The sequence below is a fragment of the Magallana gigas genome, chromosome 4 (genome assembly GCF_963853765.1).
Source record: "Magallana gigas chromosome 4, xbMagGiga1.1, whole genome shotgun sequence".
Taxonomy (NCBI): domain Eukaryota; kingdom Metazoa; phylum Mollusca; class Bivalvia; order Ostreida; family Ostreidae; genus Magallana; species Magallana gigas.
In genome coordinates this window covers 43,306,010-43,318,472 of record NC_088856.1, presented here as the reverse complement: position 1 = coordinate 43,318,472, position 12,463 = coordinate 43,306,010, and the positions used below count along the sequence as shown (strand labels likewise).

The following is a 12,463-nucleotide window of genomic DNA, read 5'->3' as shown; positions in this document are numbered from 1 at the left end:
TTTTAACACACTATTTGTTTAGGCATGCCATATTGTGGGATATATTTTTGTACCAATCAGACGTCAACTTCCTGTTAAATGACGACTTTGCTTATTTTTTTAACCAAATTTTCAAACAAATTTTCGTCAAAGATTTCTCAGCAACTATTTATCGCAGATGCTTGAAATTTTAACACAATATTTGTATAGGCATGCCATATCGTGGGATATATTTCTGTACCAATCGGGTGTCAACTTCCTGTTAAATGACGACTTTGTTTATTTTTAGCCAACATTTTAAAACAAATTTTCGTCAAAGATTTCTCAGCAGCTATTTATCGCAGATGCTTGAAATTTTAACACACTATTTGTTTTGGCATGCCATATTGTGGGATATATTTTTGTATCAATCGGACGTCAACTTCCTGTTAAATAATGACTTGGTTTATTTTTTGCCAAAATTTTCAAACAAATTTTCGTCAAAGATTTCTCATCAGCTATTTTTCGGAGATACTTGAAATTTTTACACAGTGTTTGTTTAGGCATGCTATATTGTGGGATATATTTCTGTACCAATCGAATGCCAGCTTTCTGTTAAATGTCGACTTTGCTTATTTTGCATATTCACATCAGAGCGAGGGTATCACTAGTGAGCATTGGCTCACAGATATCTTGTTTGAAATTGACGGACAAAATTGAAGTAGGATAGGTCTTCATTAATGAATTTCCAGGACACAAAGTCAAGGCTTTTTTTTTTTAATTTTTTTAAAAAATCAACCATAGCTAGGACTGCGGGAATATTACATATATCATTATAGTTCAACAAGTCCTACGCGCATATTAATCTCGTGTTTTCTCCAATATATCTGCCCAAAACGAATCCAGCATGTTACATGTAGTATAACATAAACTAATCCAACTTATCAAAAGAGGACAAAAAAAAATCTAAACAGTATCTCAGTCTGTTTTATCTATGTTTAAGCATTCTCTGAATAAGTAGGACAATAGTTTTGTAATTTAAAAAAAAACTTCAATATAAAAAATTCAAAGAAAATCAAAATTTCAAAAGTAATCGATGCATACATTAACTGAGTAAAAATACTGCTGTAAAAATAAAATCCCAAGCTAGATATTTACAATGAACTAGATCATAAATTCGTTTTCTGAACCATATGAACTGCACAGCAGTTAAAAAATGAGAAGGATGCGTTTTTTCCTCTAATTAAAAACAATTTAACAGTAAGAGGCATACATCTTTCAAAAATATATAAATGATTTAAATCATCAAAAGTAAAACTCCCACATGGGAAGTTTTACATGGCACGCCAACTTTTTTTATTCTATTTGACAGCACTGACACGAAGTGTAAGTCCTCATGTACGAAGTATAAGTCCTCATGTACACATGCACACTTGCACAAACACAAACATCAGAATCACTGCTAATTTTCCAGTTTGTGATTGCAATGGCACCATTTGCATATGGGTGATGCTCCTCGTCACATATGCTATAACCTGCCACAATGTTTATCACATTTATAATTGCACATAACAAATACTTGCTGCAGGAACCGGCGCAGCGTGGGGTACACTTGGTTTCCACTATGATGAAATGTTCTACTTGTCCAACATTCATGTTGCAATATCTTATGATTGTGATGTTCCGTCTTGTTGTTTTGCATTGTTTAGTCTGGTTTAGTTGATTTCCAACACATACGCGATGAAAAAAAAGACACGATTTCCCATTGCCCAACAGGTTTTTCTGTCAAACGCCCACTGTAATATACCACAACAACAGGAATAATGTCTCCGATCACTTCCTTTGTGGATTTTGTTTTCTTTTCCATCATTTTCTTCAAGAGGTCTTCCTGACATTTGTGGGAGCTTTTGGTAAACACACACAGCAAAGGCTACCTGGGTCTCAATGCTTTGGGTTCCATGAAAAAGACGTCGTAGTTCATCATTGAAGTCTTCAAAGTAGAAACATGTTAAAGTAAATGAATATTTGAGGTCAAGTACATGTACCTCTTTCTATAAAAGACTGGCAGATTTAAGACAAACTCTATCATTTTCTTCCTTGCGTCTTGAATATCCTCAGCAGTCCTTTGTAGACTGTATGCACAAGAAGAGTGATGGGTCATCTGGCAGGACACCAAAGGAACAGGGGAGACTGTAGAAGAGACGAAAGATCTTCAATTCTGCTGCTTTGTCATGGGCTACTTCTGACAGTGAACGGGAAAGTCTTGAGATGAAGCTCGGTGATTTTACCTGCATGAACCCACTGTCTACTTCAAATATTAATGGCTCATTACGGTGAGATTTATCGAACCATAATGTCATCACCATTTTCGTAACCCCAAGTAGGACACAAAACATGTAGTCCAAGGATGCACCGCGAATAATATCAAATTGGGGCATGAAATGGAACCAAGCGAGTCCTTTTGCCCTATAAACTGAACCCATTCCGTTGGTTTTGTTCAACTCTGTCTGTTGTCCCTGCTGCGTCTGCATGTTTGTATCGGCAGCTCATGATGTCCATTGGCACTATCCATATTGAAAGGGTACACTAATGAATGTCCTCTTTCACTGTTCTTGAATGTTTTCCCAAGTATTCAAGATTAAGAACATCCATGGAAACCGTTAAATTTGACTATGTTCTGAAACAGGCACCTTGCATGTGCATAGAATAAGCCATTAAGTTAAATTCCTCGAATCCTCATTATGGTGAGATTTATCGAACCATAATGTCCACACCATTTTCGTAACCCCAAGTAGGACGCAAAACATGTAGTCCAAGGATGCACCGCGAATGATATCAAATTAGAACAGGAAATGGAACCAAGATAGTTCTTTTTCATTTTGCACTTTAAACTGAATCCCCTTCGTTGGATTTGTTTAACTCTGTCTGTTGTCCCTGTTGCGTCTGCATGTTTGTGTCTGCAGCTCATGATGCCCATTTGCACTATCCATATTGAAAGGGTACACTAATGAATGTCCTATTTTACTGGTCTTGAATGACCCTATATATATATATATATATATATATATATATATATATATATATATATATATATATATATATATATATATATATATATTTTACTGGTCTTGAATGACCCTATATATATATATATATATATATATATATATATATATATATATATATATATATATATATATATATATATATATATATATAGTATGATTTATTACTGAAATATGTATGAATGTTTAAATAACACTATGAGGGTAAAAATTTTCGCCTTTTTCAAATAAAAATTAGCCATTGTCCGACAAGTGATGAGAAATTGGGAATACAAATAAAACTTTGATAAGACCCCTGGAACAAATCAGGAGGTCAGAGTTTTTCTTTATTTGACCATTTGATGTCTTCTAGCAATGACCTTCATATGTAGTACATGGAAAAAATCCCTAGGGCAGAATTTTGAAAAAATGTGCAAAATTGACACATTTCAAGCAAATTTCCATAGGATCCTATGTTTAAAATTAACAAACTTTGAGATGACCCCCCTAAACAAGAAATGTGGTAAATGTCTGATTTTTTTGTTTTAAAATGATATTTATTTCAGTAGAAACTTATGAAAGAAATTTCATTAAAAAATCTAAGGCAGAACAAATTAGACCCGGCCTCGTTAATTCAAAACAATTGAAGTGGTTCACAATGAGAATATATTTAAATAACGAAGTTTTGTCAAACTGTTAAATATTACATTTCCGAAGCCTTATTTTATGTTATATTATCATGCAATCAGAAGCAGGGATCATTGGAAAGACTTGAAGGTTTCCCAAGAGAGAGCAATGGAGATTGAGAAGGAAACAATACTGAGTACTGGCAGCAAGTCCTACACGGTTTTTACAAAGAGCAGGAAGAATAACAGCATCAAATGTTGGTCCAATTGTGAATAACAAAAGAGAAATAACTGAAAAATTCATAAAAAACACCTTTGATAAAAAAAAAAACCCATCTACATCAGCGCCTGCTTCAAATAAAAAATCTGCTAAACAAATTATATAAAAATTGGATTGGTCATAAATCCACTATTTTCTTTTTTGGGTGCAACATCTGATGCAAAATTTTGTGAGAATTCTGTAACGGTATCTTTGAAATAAAAATGCCCATATTAAGTGAGAGTTATGAGCGGGGGGGGGGGGGGAAGAGGGGGGGGGGCTTGTGAAAAGCAAGTTTATTTTTAGAAAGATCAGGTTTCAAATACATTCTTAAAAGAAATCATTGTCATTTGTATCAGGTACAAGGTCAGCTTTTGATAACAGGTGTTCCATTCTGTGACTTAATTATTACTTTTACAATACAAGAATTAAATATTGAAAGAATTTATCCATGTATACATACAATGAGTATGTTGTTAAGAAAATGAGTCAGGTTTACTACAATTACTTTAAGCCCTTTCAATCTAAGAATCAAGATTAATATTGTTACCTTGGAATCTATCTGCCCTTTCCTGGGTATCACAGGTTGTTTCTACCTCTTTTTCAATACCGTTTTGTTGATTTTTATCTGCTGAAATCATGTGTTAAAATTGAGTTAAATTGTTTATTACTTATCAGTTTCTGTTTCACATATTCTGTGTGTGATTTGTCAAATATACATGTACATGAAATATATAAAAACATTCTTGCTTTTTTTCTCGGACTCTTTTTGGGAAATGTCCTCAAATGCATGTCGTCGTTTTGGTGCTGGGCGACTTGGTGTAGTAATATTATGGGGTAATGCTGATACAGGGTCTTGGAACTTTTCAGATGGTTCCCCATCAATGAAGTGCTACAAATGATTAAATTTCATAAAATATTAAATGGATATTAGCTGATTATACTGTCTAGAATAAAATATAAGTATGAATATATTGTTTTACATTTAATTCAGTTCAAGCATATCTTTAACACCATACACCATAGCATAGCATTACAATCTCATAGCATAGCATTGAAATATCATACCATAGCTCACAATCTCATAGAATCTCATTTGGCATATCATACCATAGCATAACATACACCATTATTTTAACTCGTTTTTTGTTTATATTTGAAAAATTAACGCTCTCATTGCTGTTTTTTGGTAAACTTTGGCTTCTTATTAGTCCCCTACCAGTTTCACCGTAGGGGACTATAGCTTTCCTCTGCGTTCGTCCGTCCGTCTGTCCCACTTCAGTTTTCCACACTTGCTTTCTTTAGCTTCAAAATGTCAAACCATCCAGTTTACACTTCGGAGCGTCTGGTTGACATATTTCCGAGAATATTAAATTTTTTTTTAATTCCAATTTTTTAATGTTCGGGATCGTTATCGGGTTCGGTGTGTATTGAATAAACGAGGAAAGTATATAGTCAGTAACAATATCGTGCTTTACTTATACTATTCCTTTTATATATTTTTTAACAAACAAATAAGTTATGTGATATAATAGTGTCAAGCATTGTGTTGTAAATCTTATCGACAGGGTTTTTTGTATTATTATTACAGTGGCGTTCGTTATTGGGTTGGTCTGTTGATTTGGAGTACAGAAGACGGTCAGAATTGATACGCTGCATAACAGTGCATTGTTTTCACAAATTTATACCAGCAAATACTTAATTGACTTGGCGAAATTACATGAGATTAAATACAGAGTAATATTTTACCCATTTTTCATCTAATTTCTATATCAACTATGTAGTTTGAATTTCCTCTGTTCTTTATCTCTGATTAAAGCAAAACATCTCGTTATAATAGTTTTGAAATAGATGTATGTTTCGAAGCTTTCATAGAATATTATACAAACCGGTAGGGGACGTGTATTGCTTATGCACTACTCTCAGAATGCTTGTTTTACTTCGAAAGTTGTGGAACTCTTCTGTGTATGGAGGTGTTTTTGTTCAAATCTCATAGCATAGCATACCATATCATTGAGCCCTTCATTTCAATTTCTCATAGCATAGCATACAAATCTCATAGCATATAATAAAAACTGCATACCATAGCATAAAGTTGTTAAAGATACTAGTATGCATGAAATGACTGTAAATATACATATTAGTCATTAGTTTGTTCCTTTTTTGCGTTCTTGATTGAATCAGGGAGGTTTATACTATACTGTTTTATATCTCTCCGATTCAATGTATGTATACTCTATACAGATTAAACTCTAGAGTCTGTATGTACCAACACGAAAGAAATGTCTATAAACAAATCAGGAATTTATATGATCCAAGCTGAATTTAATATTTTATCTTGCTACGCGCATAAAAGTGCTTTGGTTTATTTCTATCTCGAAGAACTTCCTCATTAAGTTATTATGCTATAGTGTGCCACACGAGAGTATCCACCGTTTACATTTTTCAATATTAGCTGCCGGTTTGGGAAAAGGGATGAATTTAATCCCACCAGTTAATCTCACGGGATACCTACTATCCGTGTTGCATATTCCTCAGCTACATTTTTTCAGCATTTTTTCTACATGGCAATAATGTCCATTGCTATGTTTACTTTGTTTGTCGGAGCATTTGGCGGAGCAACAGCGTACAGCTCCGGAGTAAATCGGCGCAATTATTTCATTGGCTGTAAAAATTATTTTGATTGACATACAGCAATACGTTAAGTTATCATTTAATTCATTCCTTTAGATAACAAATTTGAGTTCTACTTCATTAAATTGGAAATATGTGACTAAATGCGTTTATTTCTTCAAACTGTACTGTCGTCTGCTTACCATCCGCGTCAACAGAGTGCTTTCAATTTTCATAAGATGCATATAGTCTGAAAGATGTTGAGAATGGAAGGTGCAGCCCAACTATTATAATAGTATATAATAGTATAATAATTATAAGATTATAATGGTATGTTTCATTATAGGAAATGTAAAGTTGACCTTTTTTCAAAACATTTGTACATGTAACTTTTCTGCCAATTGTATAAATGCACATCAGTAAATTTGTAGAACTAGTATTATATAATTATTTTGCTAGATCTGTGCCTACAGTATAAAACTGTTTTGAATTCTTATTCGTTACTTTGCTATAAAGGAATTTCTTATTTTGTATTAATTACACATCATACATGTATTCTAAACATGGCATTTGAAAGGAGTGGGGTCCTAGTACACACCTGTAGAATTCTGTAATCATAGTGCATGTTCGTACATGTATCATGATTACTTTGCATTATTTGAATAAAATAGATTTGTACCAAATTGACTTTCACTTCATACATAAATTCAAAATTTCAGAAAGAGCTGTACATGTTTGAATATGCATATGAATATATAGTTGATGTGCTAAATATTAGGCAGTAAGATTTCAAGATAAAACACCCAAACCAGTAAATATAACGTATAGGGCGGTTTGTTCTTACTTACATCCTGACATACATATATATAATACATAACATTTATTCAAATTGATCAATAAAATTTCATAAAACAACTCCTTTAGTGTATTAAAGATATGAGACTTGGTGTAGTTTGTTACCTTAATAAATGAATGTTGCTAATGGAACGATATGGAAACGAAAACCAAAAGGCTGTTTTACTACACGAAAGATATCTTGTTACACGAAAGAGATAAAGTTGTTCTACATTTTTAAAGCGTAAGGCAAACATCGGCATATACCCTACAACGATCGACGAGATGTGTCGGGTGGTTTTTTTTTTTTAGGTAAAAGAGTTTTCAAAAAATCAAAATGAACTTTTAACTATAGTCTTCACAACACATTTTACAGTCAATTTCAAAAATAATATTTTTTTCAAGATGCTTAACAGCGACATATTGAACTAACTAGTATTAAAATATAAAATGATACTGCAAACTGCGGCCTTTCAGTACTCAAGCTATTGATAACATTGCTATTTATTACAAACGAAAAATATCAATTTGTCAAAAATCTGACTGATCAGCGTTTACAAATCAGGTCATATAAATTGTTTAACGGACACCTGTTTAAAATCCAATATTACGAGAAGGAACTTTTAAAATATGCCATCACTAAACATTCTTCCTTTTTAACAAGGAAATGGATGGTTAACAACATGTGTGTAATATTAATATAATATTGAAGTTAATTGGATGTTAAGTATTTGATACTCAAAACATGGAATATATTTTTATTATTCATGAAAAATGAAACTGAGATGAAAATGAAATTAAAACTTCCCATTGTAATGGTAGCATATGCAAATACATGTTCGATTTAACCAGGACGGAAGGACTTCAATTCAGTCGGATTTCAACTCGATAGAATAGACATACCGGTAAGCACATGAATAATTCCAAACCAACTGACCATTTAGGTAAAACATTTATTCTCATTCACATATTTAATGGCGTTGTTTTCATTTACTCAATGTTGACTTTATTTCATTGTTTTTGCTTTTTTATGGATCCATTTCTATGCGTTATATTCATACACATGTAAACATTTTATTTGGAGAAATTTAATTTATTTTACAGGTATAGATGAGTTTGTATTTAAATTTTCATAGAACGTATCTAAATATATCTAAGGCAATGAGTGTTTTTTTTAAAACAAAAAACATTTTTCAAGTTATTTTTGATCTGATGTCATGTTCCCGAGAGACATCGATAGTCACATGACCAACTTTCTTGGAAATATTTAGCATATACGAAGCCAGAGGAACTGACATATGACTTTTATTTATCCTATTTCAGACAAGCTTTTGAGATAAAAAGACAATAATGGCGTCTTCAACTCTTGCACAAGAGGCAATCAAATGTGAGATTTGTGGCATGCCATCGCAACAATTTTGTAACAACTGTCAGATTATTTTATGTATCAACTGCATAAAGAGTCACGTGGACAGCCTTCCGTCCCTGTCGCATGACATTGTAGCTTTCAAGAACAGGAAGATAAGGTTGGCGTTTCTTGAATGCGAGTTTCATCCTGGCCAATATTGCGAGACGAAATGTGAAACATGTCATACAGCTATTTGCACGATATGCATTCTGTCAAGCGTTCACCAGGGTCACACTAAATTAGAACTCGTAAAAGTTGTTGAGGCAAAGAAACGGGATATTAATAAGGAAATAGAAGAATATGAATTTAAAATCATCCCAAAATACCAGACATCAAACGCTGATATTGAAAAACAAATATCTAAAGTTAGTACAGAATGTGCTGAAACAGAATATGAAAGAGAAAGGCTTAGAAGCATTTGGCATCAAGAAGTAGACACTATTTTTAACAAAATTGGCTCCTTTACTCAATTTATTAAGGACTACAAACTAGCTGCTCTTACAACGCACCAAACAAGAATTAGGAACCTGATTCAAGAAACGAATCAAAAGGTTAAAATAAACAAACGATTCCTTAGCTCGACCAACCCGTATGAAGTTGCTAACTTCGTATCAACTATGAAGGAACAAGGAGATATATCAAATAATTATGATGTCCAACTTCCTTGTCTGAAATCAAACATTATCGAAGGAAGCGAACTGAGTATTCAATATGGAGAGATACAAGCAACACTTACAGAATCATCACAGTGTAGTCTTTCAACTGGAATGACATTTTTGTCAACAAGAGAAATATCAAACAAAGCAAGTGTTATCCTTACCATTCCTACAAGATGTAAACCTTTATACAGAGTGGTCTGTGTTGGTAAAGATGAGGCTTTTATTACAGGTAACGGCAAAAACATTACACGTATTGACATACGTGGATCCGTTCTCGAAACGTTTACCACCGCATGTTGTGTTATGCCTAGTGGAATCGCGGTAAATTGTCTTGGTGAACTGCTATACAGTGACTGTGATAGTAGAACAGTGAACATTGTTAGACATGGACAGACAGAGATATTCATCACATTACCAAAAGGATGGGATCCATATAGCCTCTGCTGTACAAGATCAGGAGACATTCTGGTTCATGTTTCATGTGTTGACAGAAATAAAATAATTAAATATAAGGGTCAAACCATTGCGCTGAACATTGAAAGAGATGAGAAAGGGATTCCGATTTTTAAAAAAGGAAACTTTACTTTGATCATGGCAGAAAACAACAATGGAGACGTCTGTGTTTCTGATGTAAATGCCGACATTGTCGTTGTTGTTGATACAATCGGGAGTATTCGATTTCGATACGACGGTACACCTGCCAAGAGAAAGAAACCATTTAGTCCCAGATGTATTGTAACCGACTCCTTGGGTCAGATAATTGTAACAGATGTCAACAATTTCTGTATTCACATCCTTGATCAAAACGGACATTTTCTTAAATGTTTTGATAACCATGGACTTAAAGTGCCATGTGGATTAAGTGTAGATAGCAAGGGGAGACTGTGGGTAGGATTACTTGATAAAGGAAAAGTAAAAGTGTTAGAATATTTGAAATAGATTGGCTTTAATACATTCCTAAATGATTTTATTAGGTTGACAGTTCTCTAAATTCTCTTTGTAAATACTGTACAAAAATAATTATTAAAATATACTACAAAAATATGTATTAGTAGTTAAATAATGAAAGGAAAACACCCTAACACAACTGACTTTAAAATCCCCTGTCCGTATGAAAATCCCCTGACACCTACTGTGTTTTCACTGTTGTCCCCTGTACATCCCCTGTGTACCCCTGTATACCCTGTGTGCCTCTGTACACATCCCTAGTACACCCTGTTATCCCCTCTGCGCCACTTTACACATCCCCTGTGAGCCACTGTAAGCCCCTGACTCCCACTGTACGCCCTTGACAACCCTTGTACCTACCACTGACATCCCCTGTACAGTTAAAAATCAGTTTTAAACAATTATTATTCATTGAAATAAAAAAAATAAAAATTAATAACAGTTACATTAAAGGCCAACACATAACGTTATGATGTGGCATATATAATGACATTAACATATATAATGATATTTTTGAAGCTTTAAAACAAAATTAAAATCATATCCAATGCAGACGTAATTTGTTAAGACTATTGAGATAATTTTGGTTTTGTGATTTTGTATATATTGATCAACAGGTTCAGATCGATCTTCGGTTTATTTCGTGCGTTTTGTTTATTTCTTGGGGATCGAGATTTCGCATTATAAACCCGCTGATGTATCGCAGGTTAACGACAGTGTATAAGGTAAGTTGAAATAGCCTACTTGAGATGCATATTTATTGTTTTCAGATTGTTTCCTGCTTAGCTCCTTAATCGCGAAAGTATATGTTTCAGAGAGAGGTTTTTAACTTTTAACTAATCAGTGCACGTCCATTTGTAATATTGAAAATACTTGCAAATGAGAATTTCTTCACAATTTTTAAGTTAGGTATTTTCTATGTTCACATTTATATCGCTCTGTCTGACAAAAAGCTGTAGAAAAGGTATAAGGACCAGTTCCATTACAATTAAAAATCATTTAACATGCACACAGAGTAGTCTTTAAAAAAATAAACGTGATAAAATGATTGTATAAAAATTGGAAGAAACCTCTATGTGTAATACATATACTTACTTCTAACAGTATCAGAGCTACTTAAAAAGTAGAAATTAAGTAAGGGTAGATAATACACACTTATGTGTAAAGCAATAATTGTAGTTATGGTCGCCATCCGTGCGCGCATATCAAAGAAAATTTCAAAACATTGCTGTGACAATTTCATAGTAATATGTAGCCTAGCCTATAAATACTGAGATATTGTTGGGTAAACAAATGGAGAAGACTCTTCATGACTCTCTTCGTTGACCAAAGGGGTCATGTAGCTCATTAGGTATTGAAGGCACCTGTCATACATACAATAAACAGAAAAAAAACCCCAGAGAATACCTCTTATATATATATATATATATATATATATATATATATATATATATATATATATATATATATATATATATATATATACACACACACGCACACTGAGCTACTTTTAGACAGAGAACATAATACATGAAATGAACATATTGTAATCTTTAAATGAATATTGACAAAGCTTACCAGGAACGATTGAATTAGATTTATCGTTGATAGTTTAATCTGACAACACATCATTCTAATATAACTCCTGTTGTTTTGTCTGTAGTTCCACTATCGGTTAGAATCATACTGAGCTACAATCAAATTATTACTACTGTATAAGTTAATTGCTCTGTGATATCTTTAACCACCCATTTAATGTTACCAGTAATTGTATATTGTGTGCTTTGGAGCGAAAAGAGATTATGTAATCACTGGTGTGGTTGTGTATTATGTGCAAACAAGATTTATTGGAGTGTAGGCACTATCAATTTCAGATTGATACTTTCTGTTGTGAAATAAATATGGAACCAGCTTTTTTGTATAGTCTAATAGCATGCACTTCATGAATCTGACAATAAAATATTTAAAATCATAACTGCAGTAAAACATAATGTGTAGATTTATCTAATAAATTTCGCAACAGTAATTGGAATCATGGAAACAGATAAGAAATGCACATGTTTCACAATTTATATGTCATCTTGTAATTAGGTACAATTCATGCGATGATATGG

The 12,463-nt window shown here is 33.1% G+C and overlaps 1 long non-coding RNA gene across 1 annotated transcript; it reads left to right on the top strand.

Moving 5' to 3' along the window:
* The first annotated feature begins 8,013 nt into the window (after positions 1 to 8,013).
* Positions 8,014 to 8,945, top strand: LOC109618289 (uncharacterized). Its single transcript, XR_010713251.1, has 2 exons — positions 8,014 to 8,278; positions 8,658 to 8,945. It is a non-coding gene; the product is annotated as an uncharacterized lncRNA (long non-coding RNA).
* Positions 8,946 to 12,463: the final 3,518 nt, after the last annotated feature.